The sequence below is a fragment of the Dasypus novemcinctus genome, chromosome 26 (assembly GCF_030445035.2).
Source record: "Dasypus novemcinctus isolate mDasNov1 chromosome 26, mDasNov1.1.hap2, whole genome shotgun sequence".
Taxonomy (NCBI): domain Eukaryota; kingdom Metazoa; phylum Chordata; class Mammalia; order Cingulata; family Dasypodidae; genus Dasypus; species Dasypus novemcinctus.
The window spans coordinates 8,133,535-8,148,057 of NC_080698.1; the positions used below are offsets into that span (position 1 = coordinate 8,133,535).

At 39.6% G+C, this 14,523-nt stretch overlaps 1 protein-coding gene across 5 annotated transcripts in view; it reads left to right on the forward strand.

The window, feature by feature from the left end:
* Positions 1-14,523, forward strand: part of KLHL18 (kelch like family member 18) — a 69,956-nt gene that overhangs the window by 10,608 nt on the left and 44,825 nt on the right. Inside the window, exon 1 of one of the 5 annotated variants that reach the window (XM_071212027.1) lies at positions 322-392. The exons of the other annotated variants lie outside the window; for them this stretch is intronic. The gene's annotated coding sequence lies outside the window, so the exon portion shown is untranslated. Of the gene's footprint in view, positions 1-321; positions 393-14,523 lie in introns of those variants that run through there. 5 annotated transcript variants of the gene reach the window in all.

Genomic DNA, 14,523 nt, shown 5'->3' on the forward strand with positions numbered 1-14,523 from the left:
TGAAAACTCTGCTTTTGTCTTTCTCTCTCTCCTCCTACTCTACCTCATTGGCTTTGGGTGAGTGGGTGGGCAGAGCTGGAAAATATGGTGACAACCCTGAGTGTTTTAGCTGTCTCTATAAATGGGACTATAGCCCCAGGTCTTTTTTTAGTGCTAGCTGGTCGGCCACTTCCTCCTCACCCCCTTCTTGAGTCACTTCCCAGTGGGGCCCTAAAGCAGAGACACTCAGGCTCTATCAGTAGAGGGTTTCAGACTGTGCTTTACAATGCCATCAGAACCCTGGACTGAGCCCGGTATGGTTTGTTTGTTTTTTTAGGAGGTGCCAGGCATTGAACCCAGGACCTCATGTGTGGGAAGCAGGCATTCAACCACCGAGCTGCTTCCGCTTCCCAGTAAGAGTTGTTTTTGTTTGTTTGTTTGTTCTTTTGCTTTTAGGAGGTACCGGCACTCAAACCCGGAACCTCAGGACCTCATACATGGGAAGCAGATGCTCAGCTGCTTTAGCTATATCCACTCCCCCAGTGTGTTTTATTGGGCTTGCTGTCAGTTTCCCAACCCCATGGATTTATGAGTACTGGTCATTTCTGCTTATGGTAGGCTTTCCAGCATTTGAGGTAAAAGAAATGACCCCTACCCCATTTCCCTACCTGAACAAAGTGGCTGTAGTGTGGCTTATTTCTTCTAGGACTAGGAATGCACTGGTAGCCTAGAAGTCAAGCCCTCTCCAAGTTGGCTCTAAGCCTTACCATCTTTTTCTTGAAACTTTTACTTAAACTCTATTTTCACATAAGATAAAGAGTAATAGTCCCTATGCTTTCCCACCTTGGAACTAGTCCTGAACCAGAAGAAGTTCAGTAGTTGAGAGGTGAAGCTCATCAGAAATTTTGTCACTGGTTTGCCTCTCATATGAAGGACTGAAGGCTGTCTTTGAGCTGAAATGGGCTTTAGGGTTCATTAAGCTCACTTGGGCATGCGGCACTGTCTTCCACTTGTATGCTACGATACAAGCCTTGCTTTTCCCTGGGAGGACTATTCAGACTGGATGGGGAGACATTCATTGTGTTGTATTGGAGGCTTGAGCCATGTGCCACAGCAGGGGGAGAGCTGACAGAGCCCCTTAAAGGAAGGGTTATTTGAGCTGGAAAGGAAGAGACGTAGTTCACTGAGCAGAAAAATAAGAACATAAGGATCCAAGCAGATGGAACAGGACAATTCGAGGGAATTGCCAGCAGCTTAGTACTTAGAGAGGAATGGTGGGGGATAAAACTAGGGGTAGTTTGGAGCCAACTTAGAATGTGGACCTGATTTGTAGGCAGTAGGGAGTATGGAGACTAACGTGACCTAACTCAATTTTACCTTGAATTGATTCATTAGAAAACTTAACTCATTCAACAAATACTGAGTGTTAATTGCCAGGCTGTTCTAGGAAACATGAAACATATGATTTCTTTTTGGTGGAACATGTGATTTTGTAAGGATAAGTGGTTAGTTAGATCAGGCCACCACCATTGTTTTTGTCAAGGTTACCAGTGACCTGCACGTTATTAAATGCTCAGTCTGCATCTTGTTTGACGTACCAAAAGTTTTGGCATAATTGATCACTCCCTTCTTCTTGAAGTACTTGCTTCACTTTGCTTCCAGTTTTTCTCCTATCTCATGGGTCACTCTTCTCAGTCTTTGCTGGTTTCTCCTATTTTCTTCAACCTCTTAGTGGGTTCAGTCTTTGGGCCCCTTCCCTGTCTACGCTTATTCCCTTGGCAATCCCATTCCATCTCATAGCTTTAAATATGATCTGTATATTGGTGATACATATCTCTAATCCAGACCTCATTCATAAACTCCAGATTCAACTGCCTACTTGATGTTATCACTTAAACTGATGGAATCCAAAGCTAAACTCATGATCTTCCCCACACCCTTGACACCTTCCCCCATTATCTCCTAGTGCAGTTGATAGCAATGCCACCCTTCCCAGTGCTGAGGCCAGAGCCTCACAAACACCTTTGACCCCACTTTTGCTAACACATTGCCACAATTTGCTATTTATCATGCTTGTCTGTCTGCCCCTATTAGAATCTGGGCTGCACAAGAATAGGAATCTTGATTTAGTTTGGTTTTTATATCTTTTTGAACCTATAATGGTACCTGATACATAGTAAACACTCTGTAAATATTGAATGAATAGCTATTAGAAGATGGTAAGTGTTATGAAAAAAAGAAAAACAGGGTAAAGAAAATGGAGAAAGGGCTAAGGACAGATGGGCAACAATTTCTTAAGTAGCCTCCTTTATTATGAAAAATTTCATGCATACGTAAAAGAAAGAATAGTACAGGGAACTCTTATACCCATTATCCAGATTCAGCAGTTATCAAGATTTTTTGCCACATTTTTAAACCTATAAAAAATCTTTTCTCTACATTATCTAAACCTTTTTCTGCTGCCTTTTCTTCCCTTTGCTGAGTATTTTTAAAAAATATGGGCATTTTCTCATACAACTTCAATGCTGTTATCACACCTAACAAAATGAATATTAATTATTATACTATTGGGGAGTAGATGTAGCTTAGTGGTTTGAGGGCCTCCTTCCCATGTATGAGGTCCTGGGTTCAATCCCTGGTACCTCCTAAAAATATATAAATAAATAAAAATAAAAAATTATTATACTACTGCCTATAATTAACTTTTCCTGAAGAGCAGGTGTAGCTCAGTGGTTGAGTGCCTGCTTTGCATGTACAGGGTCCCGGGTTCAATCCCTGGTGCCTCCTTAAAAAAAAAAGTTTCCTAAATGACTCAAAAAATGTATTTTTTCATTTGCTTTGTTCAAATCAAGATTTAGAGTTCATACATTGACTTTATGTCTGAGTGTCTTTTTCTTCTCTTTTGCTTGGCATCAACTTGTGGGTGATCCAAAAGAGCTGTCCATTAGTTGGTGCCCATCCCCTGACTGCTGGCTACTGGTCTCTTTCCCTTAACCAGAAAGACTTGCTAAGGTAAACATCAGCTGAGCTAAAGGGGTTACGCTTCATTTACATTGTGGCAAGGCAAGCTCCTTATCTTGTCACAGATCTGTAACAGTTTTCGGACAAACTTGAGAAGCTCTGCTGTAGAAGGTCCAAATTTTGGTTTGTTTGGCTCTTTCTTTGTGGTGTCATGTAATTTATTCCTCCCCACCTCCATCCCCGCACCCCTGCCCACCCATGCATTCGCATCCCATATTTTCTGCATGAAAATTGGTTCTGGAATCTTGATTACATTCAAGTTAACTTTTCTTTTGCCAGGAGGCAGCCATTGTCTGGTTGTGGTACAAGCCATGCTGCAGCGATTGATTTGCCCATTCGGGTGGTGATAACAATCCCTATTATCAAATGCCACAAATTTCCCTCCCGGTGGTCATTCCCTGATTCAGCTGTGTCATTAGGAGTACAACATGGTGATCGCTCTTCCTTTCTTAGATATTAATTAGTATTCTTCTAAAAGAATAAAAAAACTTTTCCTCACAAGCTAAAGCAATTTAGTTACCCTGGACTATAGTCCATATTTTTTGTTTATGTTTTGTTTTTATTTTTGTGTGCATTTTTTGTTTGTTTGTTTTTACAGTTCACATTTTTAAAATGCGGGGTAAATGCATATTTTTCCCTTTTAATTTACAGGTTTTAGAATAAGGAGTAGTTTCAATGGTATATTTTTTTGGAAGAGGTAGCCTTTTGTTTGTTTCATTGTGAACTTTTGTTTACTTAATTGGTTTCTCAGTTGCATTTATTATTCTTTCTGATGCTAAAATTGTCTGCTTTTGACCAATGGAAGCTCCTTCACACCCTTTTGATGTGGTTTACTAATCTTTGATAGCTTCTTGTTTTCTGATAAGATGGCCTAGACTCATCTTGTGCATTTCCATCCCTTAATCCTGGAATTAGCCATTACCCCAAGGAGCCTAATACGGTTAAGTGTGGAATGATACTTAGAGAACACGGTTTGGGTGCAAGATGGGTTTATTGCTATTAAATTGTCATTGTTTCTAGGTTTTGAGCTAGGAAATACATATTTTTTTAAAAGAAAAATAAACTGATATCCTGTTGATTTTCCATTTCAAGTTGAACATTTTAGAAGGTTTACTTCTTCGATTTTAAACTTGTACCTTTTTCCTTATATTTAGAGTCTTGGTTCTTAGCAATTTTAGCATAATTACTTGGTTGCAATTTTAAATAGAGAAGATGATAGTTGAAATAAAGATTTGAAAGAAGTTAAGAGAGTAAGCCATGTGGATAACTAGCTGAAGAGTCTTCCAAGCAGAGGGAAAGGCCAATGCAAAGGCCCAAAAGGATGTGCCTGGTATGTTGGAGGAATATTGTGGTAGGTCGAATTATGTATATGTACCCCAATGAAAAACATGTTAATCTTAATCCAAATTGCTGAGGGAGTGAAAGTGTTTGTAAGTAAGATCTTGTAAGATGTTATGTTTAGTTAACTCATGGCCAGATGAATCAGGGTGGGTCTTAGTCCTTGTTGCTGAAGTCTTTATAAAGGAAGAAACCAGAAGCCACAAATCAGGAGAAAGCCACAGGGAGGAGCTAGAAGCCAGAAGTCAGCAGAAACCAGAAGAGCAGACAGTAGGAGAGAGAGATGGCCATGTGACGGGAGCCAAGATGCAAGCCAAGGAACCCCAAGGATTGCAGCACGCCAGCACTAGACCCTACAGATTTGGGGGAGAAAGTATGTTCTTGCCCATGCCTTGCTTTTGGACTTCTAGCCTCCCAAACTTTGAGACAGTAACTGCTTGTTGTTTAAGCCAACCTGTTGTGTAGTATTTGTCAGAGCAGCTTGGCAAACACAGACAAATATGCTAGGTTGTTACTTTGCCAAGTGAATATAAATGAAAAGAGAGGCGAAGGAGTGGATTTAATGCTTTTGCATGAACTTTAAGCTGGGTCAGGAAGAAAGAGAGAAGGTCAGGGGAACAGAGCCAGTAAAAAGGTGTAGGATCAATTCTTTGAAGTACCTACTAATGTCAAAGGACTATTGAAGACTGGCTTCTGGATGACATGATCTAGAAAGTTAGGAGATGTGATCAAAGTGTTGAATGCACGAAATTGAAATCCTGCTGATAGTGGTGGCAGGGGTTGCATTATTGGTTATGACGAAATTTAGGATATGATCATGAGACACAACAGCTGGGTAAAGGATAGGAGTTTAAAAAAAACTTGAGAATAGAGAATGATGAAAGGATTATGTACTTGAAAGAGACAGTGAGTCAGGAACTGAAATTATTGAAAAAAGAGAAGTATTGCTCCAGATGTCAATGAGGGTTTATAGGAGATATAATCTCATGAGAGGAGATTAAGGTGGCTGGGATTGGGTTTGGAAAGGAAGGAGGATAATAGTGCTAAGGGGAGCAAGAAGGTCATGTATCATTACCCCATGCTCAGTGATAGAAGGATTATGGGAGAGAAAAATTACCTTTTGCAAGTTCTGCCAAAGAAGCACTGAACTCAGGGGAGAGTTAGGTGAGAAAGTATTCAGAAAAAAGACAGAATATGATCTCTTCTAAAACTTTTATAGGTTTATGTTTTATATTTAAATCTGTAATCCACTTATAGTTAATTTTTTTATAAAGTCTGGGATTTAGATAAAAGTTTTTTGTTTTTATTTGTTTTTGCCTATGGGTATCCATTTCCTCCAGCACCAATTGTTGAAAAGACTCTCTTTCCTCCATCAAAATTATTTTTTCATCTTTGTCAAAAATCATTTGTCCAGGGGAACAGGCGTAGCTCCGTGGTTGAATTCTGGCTTCCCATATCCGAGGTCCCGGGTTCAATCCCCAGTACCTCCTTACAAAAAAAACCCAAAACGAAACAATTGTATACACTTGTGTGCGGCTACTTTTGGGTTCTCCATTCAGTTCCATATATCTCTGCCAGTACCACTCAGTCTTTTTAACCATATAAGTCTTGAAATGGGTAAAGTGAGTCATCCTGCTTTAATCATCTTGTTTAAAATAGTTTTAGCTTATCTGGTCCCTTTGCCTTTCTGTACAAATTTTAGAATAAGCGTGTCTATATTAATTTTTAAAATCTTGCTGGGATTTTGATAGGAATTGTGTTAAACCCGTACATCAATTTGGGGAGAATTGACATCTTTACTATGTTTTGTCTTCTTTCTTTTTTTTTTTTTTTTTTTTTAAATATTTATTTATTTTTTTTTTAATTACATTAAAAAAAAATATGAGGTCCCATTCAACCCCACCACCCCCGCCCCCCACTCCCCCCACAGCAACACTCTCTCCCATCATCGTGATACATCCATTGCACCTGGTAAGTTCATCTCTGAGCATCACTGCACCCCATAGTCAATGGTCCACATCATAGCCCAGACTCTCTCACGTTCCATCCAGTGGGCCCTGGGGGGATCTACAGTGTCCCGTAATTGTCCGTGAAGCACTATCCAGGACAACTCCACGTCCCGAAAACGCCTCCACATCTCATCTCTTCCTCCCGTTCCCCACACCCAGCAGCCCCCATGGCTACCGTTCCCACACCCATTCCACATTTTCTCTGTGGACATTGGATTGGTTGTGTCCATTGCACACCTATGTCAAGTGAGGGCTTAGATTGCACATGGGTACTGGATGCACTCTTCCCGCTTCTAGTTGTAGACACTCTAGGCTCCATGTTGTGGTGGTTGACCTTCTTCAACTCCATGTTAGCTGAGTGGAGTAAGTCCAATAAGTCAAAGTGTAGGAGCTGAAGTCTGTTGAGGCTCTGGGCCTGGGTGTCATATTATCAGTCCAGAGATTCAAATCCCCTACATATATCTTAAACCCAGCACCAACTACAATTCCAATAAAGTAGCATGCAAGTCTTGTGAAAAGAGATCCCCTCTGAGTCCATTTCCATCACGCAGAAACACCAGCTCCAAAGAAGGGCCATCTGTCATGGCAGTGAACCCCTTCTGCCATGACCATAGAACCCATGGGTCTCTTTATCCCTCAAAAGAACCAATACCTGGGGTTGTATCTACCTTATCTGTCTCTTAGACTCTGTTCAGTTGTACATAGGGGTATTCCTTCTGACAACCTCCAGACTCTTTTTTAGAGACTCACAGCCTTATAATCTCATTTCTCCTTTTCATTTCCCCCTTACATTAGGTCAAACCGCTTCCCAAAGTCATGTTATTATATGTAGACAGGTATATTCTGCTGTTCCGCATTGAATCTTTAATTCAAGGTCATTTTCTAGTTGCTTCTTCAGCTGGTATGTGGTAGTGATCCCTCGGTGCCAGGGAGGCTCATCCCCGGGTGTCGTGTCCCACGCTGGGGGGAATGCATCACATCTACACGCTGAGTTTGGCTGTGAGAGTGGCCACATTTGAGTAACATGAAGGCTGTCAGGAGGAAACCCCCAGGCACAATGCTACTCTAGGCCTTGTTCTTATTGCAGGTGCATAGGCTCAAAAGTGTAGCCATTAGTATCAAGAGCCCACTGTTGGGCCCTCCTTCCTTCCTGGTTCTTGCCGTTGCACCTGGAGGATTGCCGCTGCTCTCCCAGGGCCCACAACAGTGACCCCCCGGCCAGGAGCCCAGTACCCCCCCAGCTGTTGTTTTTAATTGTTTCCACTATGAGTATATATAGACATTACCATATACCCTGGGCATATGCCCTGTATAACTCCCTGTCAACCATATATATCCTGTCAATAACATCCCTTATCAGTATTCCTCCGCTGCCATTGTTGAACCACTCTGTGATCCAAAACTTCCCGTAAAGTGAATCCCAACATAATGTCAGCTTCAGAAGAGTCTTAGATCACCAAAATTCATATATACAATATACAGTATTTCCCCAGATCCACCATAAAACCTTTTCCCTTCCACAGCAATAATCTTTTAACTTATTCATATCATATTTCCTGAAACTGATGTACAGATTCCGAAACTATAGTTTTCAAACAAGGTAATATTTGTGCTTACTATGTGGTCCATACTTTAGGTTGTACAGTTTTCTAAATTTTTTAGTTATCCTATGTTTTGTCTTATGGTTTTCATTATTAGTCTGTCGTCCCCTATATGTTTTTGGTGTAATATTAGCTGTTTTATATTCATCCTCGTGTACTCTCACATAACTCCTCTTTTGCCCCCTTATTTACCTTTGTTCCATCCATTGCACGTCCATTTTCCCCTCCCCTTAGGGCCCACAACGCCTGCCAATCTAATGCCCTGGGAGCCGTCCTTTCTCACGAGAGATACAGTTCTCTCTATTCGACGGCATTAGTCTTCCCCAGGATATGGGTCCACCCCACCCAATGGTAGAACCCACCTTGGCAAAATGAGCCTTCAGCTATTCCCTCCGGAGTCCGTCCCGCATCAGACCATACCCCCTGAGCGTCCTAACCAGGTAACCCTCCTACTTATACTTTGATACGTTTTACTCAACATTTAGTTCTCAATGAACTTCTGGCACTCTCCCATGTTTGTATGTTGCCCCTCCCTCCCACCTATTTCTTGGACCATATTACCCCTCTTCCCATCCCCAGCCCCCCTCAAACCCAGAAAACCCCACCCAAAGGTAACCCCTTGCCCCCATTTTGTCCCTTCTTTGTGCTCATACTTACCCCCAGCTCATCACAGATTCCACCCCTACAGACATTAACTCACAGCCTTCCTCCACCCCCCGATTTCCAGTAAGCCACTTTTCCAGACTCTAGCTCTCTGAGGCAGTTAACTTATTTCATATCATTGAGGTCATATAGTATTTGTCCTTCAATGCCTGGGTTGCTTCACTCAACATAAGATTCTCAAGGTTCATCCATGTTATCACGTGCGATTGTAGTGTATTGGTTCTTACAGCTGAGTAGTATTCCATTGTGTGTATATACCACATTTTATTGATCCACTCATCTGTTGATGGACTTTTGGATTGATTCCAACTTTTGGCGATGGTGAACAATGCTGCTATGAACATTGGTGTACATATATCGGTTTGTGTCCTTGTTTTCAGATCTGATGGGTATATACCCAGCAGTGGTATTGCTGGGTCATATGGCAAATCTATGGATAATTTTTTGAGAAACTGCCAAACTGTCCTCCAGAATGGTTGGATCCTTCTGCATTCCCACCAGCAATGGATGAGTGTTCCCCTTTCTTCACATCCTCTCCAGCATTTGTATTCTACTGTTTTTTTCATGGCTGCCAATCTTATGGGAGTGAGATGGTATCTCATTGTAGTTTTGATTTGCATTTCCCTGATAGCTAGGGATCTGGAGCATTTTTTCATGTGCTTTTTAGCCATTTGTATTTCTTCTTTGGAGAAGTGTCTGTTTAAATCTTTTTCCCATTTTTTAAATGTATTTATCTTTTTGTTTTCGAGATCTATGAGTTCTTTATATATGCAAGTTATAAGTCTCTTATCAGATATATGGTTGCCAAATATTTTCTCCCATTGTGTGGGTTCCCTTTTTACTTTCTTGACAAACTCCTTTGAGGTGCAGAAGGCTTTAATTTTGAGGTAGTCCCATTTATCTATTTGTTCTTTTGCTGCTCGTGCTTTTGGTGTGATATTCATGAAGCCATTTCCTATTACAAGGTCCTGTAGATGTTTCCCTACACTGCTTTCTAAGGTCTTTATGGTCTTGGCTCTTATATTTAGGTCTTTGATCCATCTTGAGTTGATCTTTGTATAAGGTGTGAGATGGTAATCCTCTTTCATTCTTCTACATATAGCTATCCAGTTCTCCAGGCACCATTTGTTGAATATGCCATTCTCTCCCAGTTGTGAGGGTTTGGTGGCTTTATCGAATATTATATGGCTATATACATGAGGTTCTATATCTGAACTTTCAATTCGATTCCATTGGTCTGTGTGTTGTCTTCTTTCTAATCCATGAACAATGTAGTCTCTTCTTTTATTTAGATCTCCTTGCACTTACTCCATCAGCACTTGTCGTTTCAGTATACAGGCTTTGTGAGATAATCTTGGTCTTATTTCATCAGCATTTGTCGTTTCAGCATACAAGCTTTGTTAGAGTTACACCTTAAGTATTTAATATTTTTTGAGCAATTGTATTTTAAAATTTGGTTTCCATGTGTTCATTTACTAACAAAGTATATGGAAATACAACTGTTTTTTTAATGTTAATCTTGTTTCCTGCTACCCTTACGAACTCATTTATTAATTTTAGAGGATTTTTTCTTTTGTAGATTGCTTCAGATTTTCTAGGTAACCATCATGTTATTGGTCAAAATTGGCCAATAAGGATAGTCTCATTTCTTCCTTTCTAATCTTTATGCTTTATTCTCCTGGATGGAATTTCCAGAACTATATTAAATAGCAGCAGCAAGAGTTGACATCCTTGCCTTTCTCCCCATCATAATGAAAGCAATTAGTATTTTACTATTATGATGTTAGCTGAAAGTTTTTTGTAGATGTTCTCTATTCAAGTTGATGTTCTCCTTTATTCTTGGTGTTCTGAGAGTTTTTGTCCTGAATGGGTATTAAATTTTGTTTTTTCTGTATTGATTAAAGGATCATGTGATTTTTTTTCCTTTAGCTTGTTTGTTTTTTTTTTTTTCCTTTAGCTCGTTAATGTGGTGGGTTACACTATTGATTTTCTGTTTTACTTTGATTTTTGAATATTGAACCTGCCTTGCATTCCTAAAACAAACCCCACTTGATCAGAGTGTATAATTCTTTTTATATCTTGCTGAATTCTATTTGCCAGTTTTTGTTGTTGTTGTTTCAAAGAGTTTGCATGTTGAGGGATAGCGATCTGTAGTTTTCTCTTTTTTGTACTCTTTATCTAGTTTTGGTATCAGGATAATATTGGCTTCATAGAATAAATTTGGAGCTGTTTCTCTTCTGTTTTCTGGAAGAGATTGTGAAGAATTCTTTTTTAAATGTTTTATAGAATTCTCCGGTGAAACCATTTAGGCCTGGAGATTTCCTTTACAGGAGCTCTTAAATTACTAGTTCAATTTCCTTATTCATTACAGAACTATTTAAAATCTCTGTTTCATCTTGAATGTGTTGTGGTAGTTTGTGGTTTTCAAGGAATTGGTTCATTTCACCTAAACTGTCAAATTTATGTGTATAGAGTTCTTCATAGTATTCTCTTATCCTTTTGATGTTTGCAAGGTCTGTAGTGATATCTGCTGTTGCATTCCTATATTGGTGGTTTGTGTCTTCTGTCTTTTATCTTTGTTAGTCTTGCTAAAGATCTATCAGTTTTATTGGTCTTTAAAAAAAAAAAACACTTTTTTTTCCTAATAAAATTTTATTTCTTTCCCTTTGCTTGCTTTGAGTTTATTTTTTCTCTTTTTCTAGTATCTAGGAATGGGAGCTTAGATTATTCATTTGAGATTTTCTTCTTATGTAAGTATCTAGTGCTATAATCTCACTACTTGTTTTATCAGTGCCCCATAAATCTTGATACGTTGCATTTTCATTTTCATTCAGCTCAATGTGTTTTTTAATCGCTTAATTTTTTTCTTTACCTTAAAACTTCCTCTTTGACCTATGGACTGTTATGAGGCATGTTTGATCCATAGTAGATCACGGGTGTTTATTTTATTGTTTTTCTAACTTACATATATTATTTTGCCTATAGTAAATATTGTCTAATACAAAATCATTAAAAGAGAAAAAAATTTTGGCACAATCAGTTTCCTTCCCTTGGGGATTTTATATGTTGTATTATGTATAGCATTAATTCACTCATTTCCGCTACTGATTACTATTCCACTAGGTGACTGTATCACAACTTATGTATCCTTTGTCCTCTCAGTGACTGTTTGGTTTGGCGTCTGCTTTTGTTTAATTTTCTGCTCTTAGGAACATGATGCTGTAAATATTTAAGTACATGTTTTCTGGAGTTCATAAGTGGGAATTTCTCACGGTATAGCTAGTACGTCTTTGGGTATGTGCATGCTCAACTTTTCAAGACATTGTCAATAGTGTCATCGTTTTTCAAAATGGGCATTGTACAAATTTACATACATACCAGCAATGTTTAAGAGCTCCTGTTGATCATCTCCTTATCCAATCTTTGTTATTATTAGGCTTCTTAATTTTTGTCATTCTGGTCAATGTGAAGTGATACCTCACTGTGGTTTTAAATAATGTTTCCCTTTTACTACTGAGATTGAGCATCTTTTTCTTTGTTTGGCCATTCTGTTTTAGCTCTGTGACAAATCTATTCTTAGGTATTTCACTAAAGTCTTAAACTCACTTGTACCAAAGTGGCTAGATAAGATCAATATATAAAATTTCATTTGTATTTCCATATTGATGTTTTGGAGTTTTTGATATGTTCTGGATACTAATAATTTGTTGGGATTATGCGTTGGAGATAGCTTCTTTCTGCGTTATAGCCTTTTCCTTCATGGTGTTTCGGTGGACAGAAGTTCTTAGTTTTACTATAGTCAAATATATCAGTCTTTTCTTTTTAGTTAATGCTTTCTGAAGTCTTATTTAAGAAATCCCCATCACAAGGCCAAAAAGATCATATATTTTCTTCTAAAAGTTTTAAAATTTTGCCTTTAACACTTAAGGCTTTACTCTTCCTGGGATTGATACTTATGTACAGTCTGAGGCAGGGATTCAGTTTAATTTTTTCCCATATGGATAGCCGGTTGTCCAGGCACCATTTATTAAGTAGACATTCTTTTCCATGTTATCTGTAATTCCATCCTGTTATTTATCAGGTTTAAATATAAATGGGGTATGTTTCGGAACACCCTGTTCTTTTCAGTTGGTTAGTATGTTTCAGTGTTTTGATACCAAACTTTCTTTTTTTTAAAGATTTATTTATTTCCCCCAACACACTCATTGTCTTGAGCTCACTGTCTGCTCTGTGTATCTGTTCTTTTTTTGTTTTTTTTTTAAAGAGGTACCAGGAACCAAACCCAGGACCTCCCATGTGGGATGGAGGTGCCCAACTGCTTGAACCACTTCCACTCTCTACTTGTTTTTCTCTCTGTGTCTTCTCATTGTGTCTCCTTGTTGCGTCAGCTCACCATGCCAGCCCACCATGCCAGCTTGCTGTCTTGCTCATCTTTTAGGGAGACACTGGGAACTGAACCCAGGACCTCCTATGTGGTAGGCGGGCACTCAACTGTTTGAGCCATATCCACTTCCCCACTTCCCACTTTCCTATTTTTTTTTTTTTAAAGATTTATTTATTTATTTAATTTCCCCCCCTCACCTGGTTGTCTCTTCTCGGTGTCTATTTGCTGCGTCTTGTTTCTTTGTCCGCTTCTGTTGTCGTCAGCGGCACGGGAAGTGTGGGCGGCGCCATTCCTGGGCAGGCTGCTCTTTCTTTTCACGCTGGGCGGCTTTCCTCACAGGCGCACTCCTTGCGCGTGGGGCTCCCCCACGCGGGGGACACCCTTGGGTGGCACGGCACTCCTTGCGCACATCAGCGCTGCGCATGGCCAGCTCCACACGGGTCAAGGAGGCCCGGGGTTTGAACCGCGGACCTCCCATATGGTAGATGGACGCCCTAACCACTGGGCCAAAGTCCGTTTCCCCACTTTCCTATTTTTGATTGCTTTATAATAAATCTTGACATCTGACAGGGCAAATCTATCTACTTTTTTTTTTTCTTTTCAGAAGTGTCTTATCTATTCTTAACCCTTTGCTAAACTACATAAATTTTAGAATTCACTTGTCAGACTTTTTAAAAAACCTCTTGGGATTGCATTGAATCTATGGATCAGTTTGGGGATTATTGATATCTTTACAATATTGTGTCTTTCTATGTAAGATATCTCTTCATTAATTTAGATCCACTTTAATATCTCTCAATGGCATTTTATTATAGGTTTTGTTCTGTAGAGGTTTGGCACATTTTATTTGATTCATAGGTACCTCATTCATTTGTTGCCATTGTAAATAATACCTTTTAAAAATTTATATTTTCTAACTTGTAGCTGTATGGAAATACAAATGTATGGAAATAGAAATGAATTTCGTGTGTTGATCTTATCTAGGCACTTTGATACAACTTTTATTCTAAAATTTACCCATAGATCAATTACATAATCTGGAAATTTCAAATCCTTATAAATCTTTCCTTTGTCTTGCCCTCTTGTACTGTCATCTTTTGTGTGTGTGTATGGTGAGTTTTGTTTTATTATAAAGGTTTTCAAGCACAGTTAAATGTTTCAGGGGTACCCACATTCCTACCCCCCAGGATGGAGCACCAAGGGTTTGTTCTCCTTGCCTCACCACTCTCTGCTGCCTCTCCCTCCCTTTCCCTTACTCCCTCTCTCCCTCCCTCTCTCCCTTCTCCTGCCCCCTTTCCTTCCTCCCTCTATCCCTTCCTCTCTCTCCCTTCTCTTGTCCCCTTTCTTCCTTCCCTCTCTCCCTTTATCCCTCTCCCTCCCTTCCTCCCTTCTCCTGCCCCCTCTTTACTCCCTCCCTCTCTCCCTCCCTTCATTCTACTTATTAGTGTATTTTAAAGTAAATTATAGATATAAGGCCGTCTCCCTAAACACTTCAGCCTATCATTAACTGAGTTCATTACTTACAGTT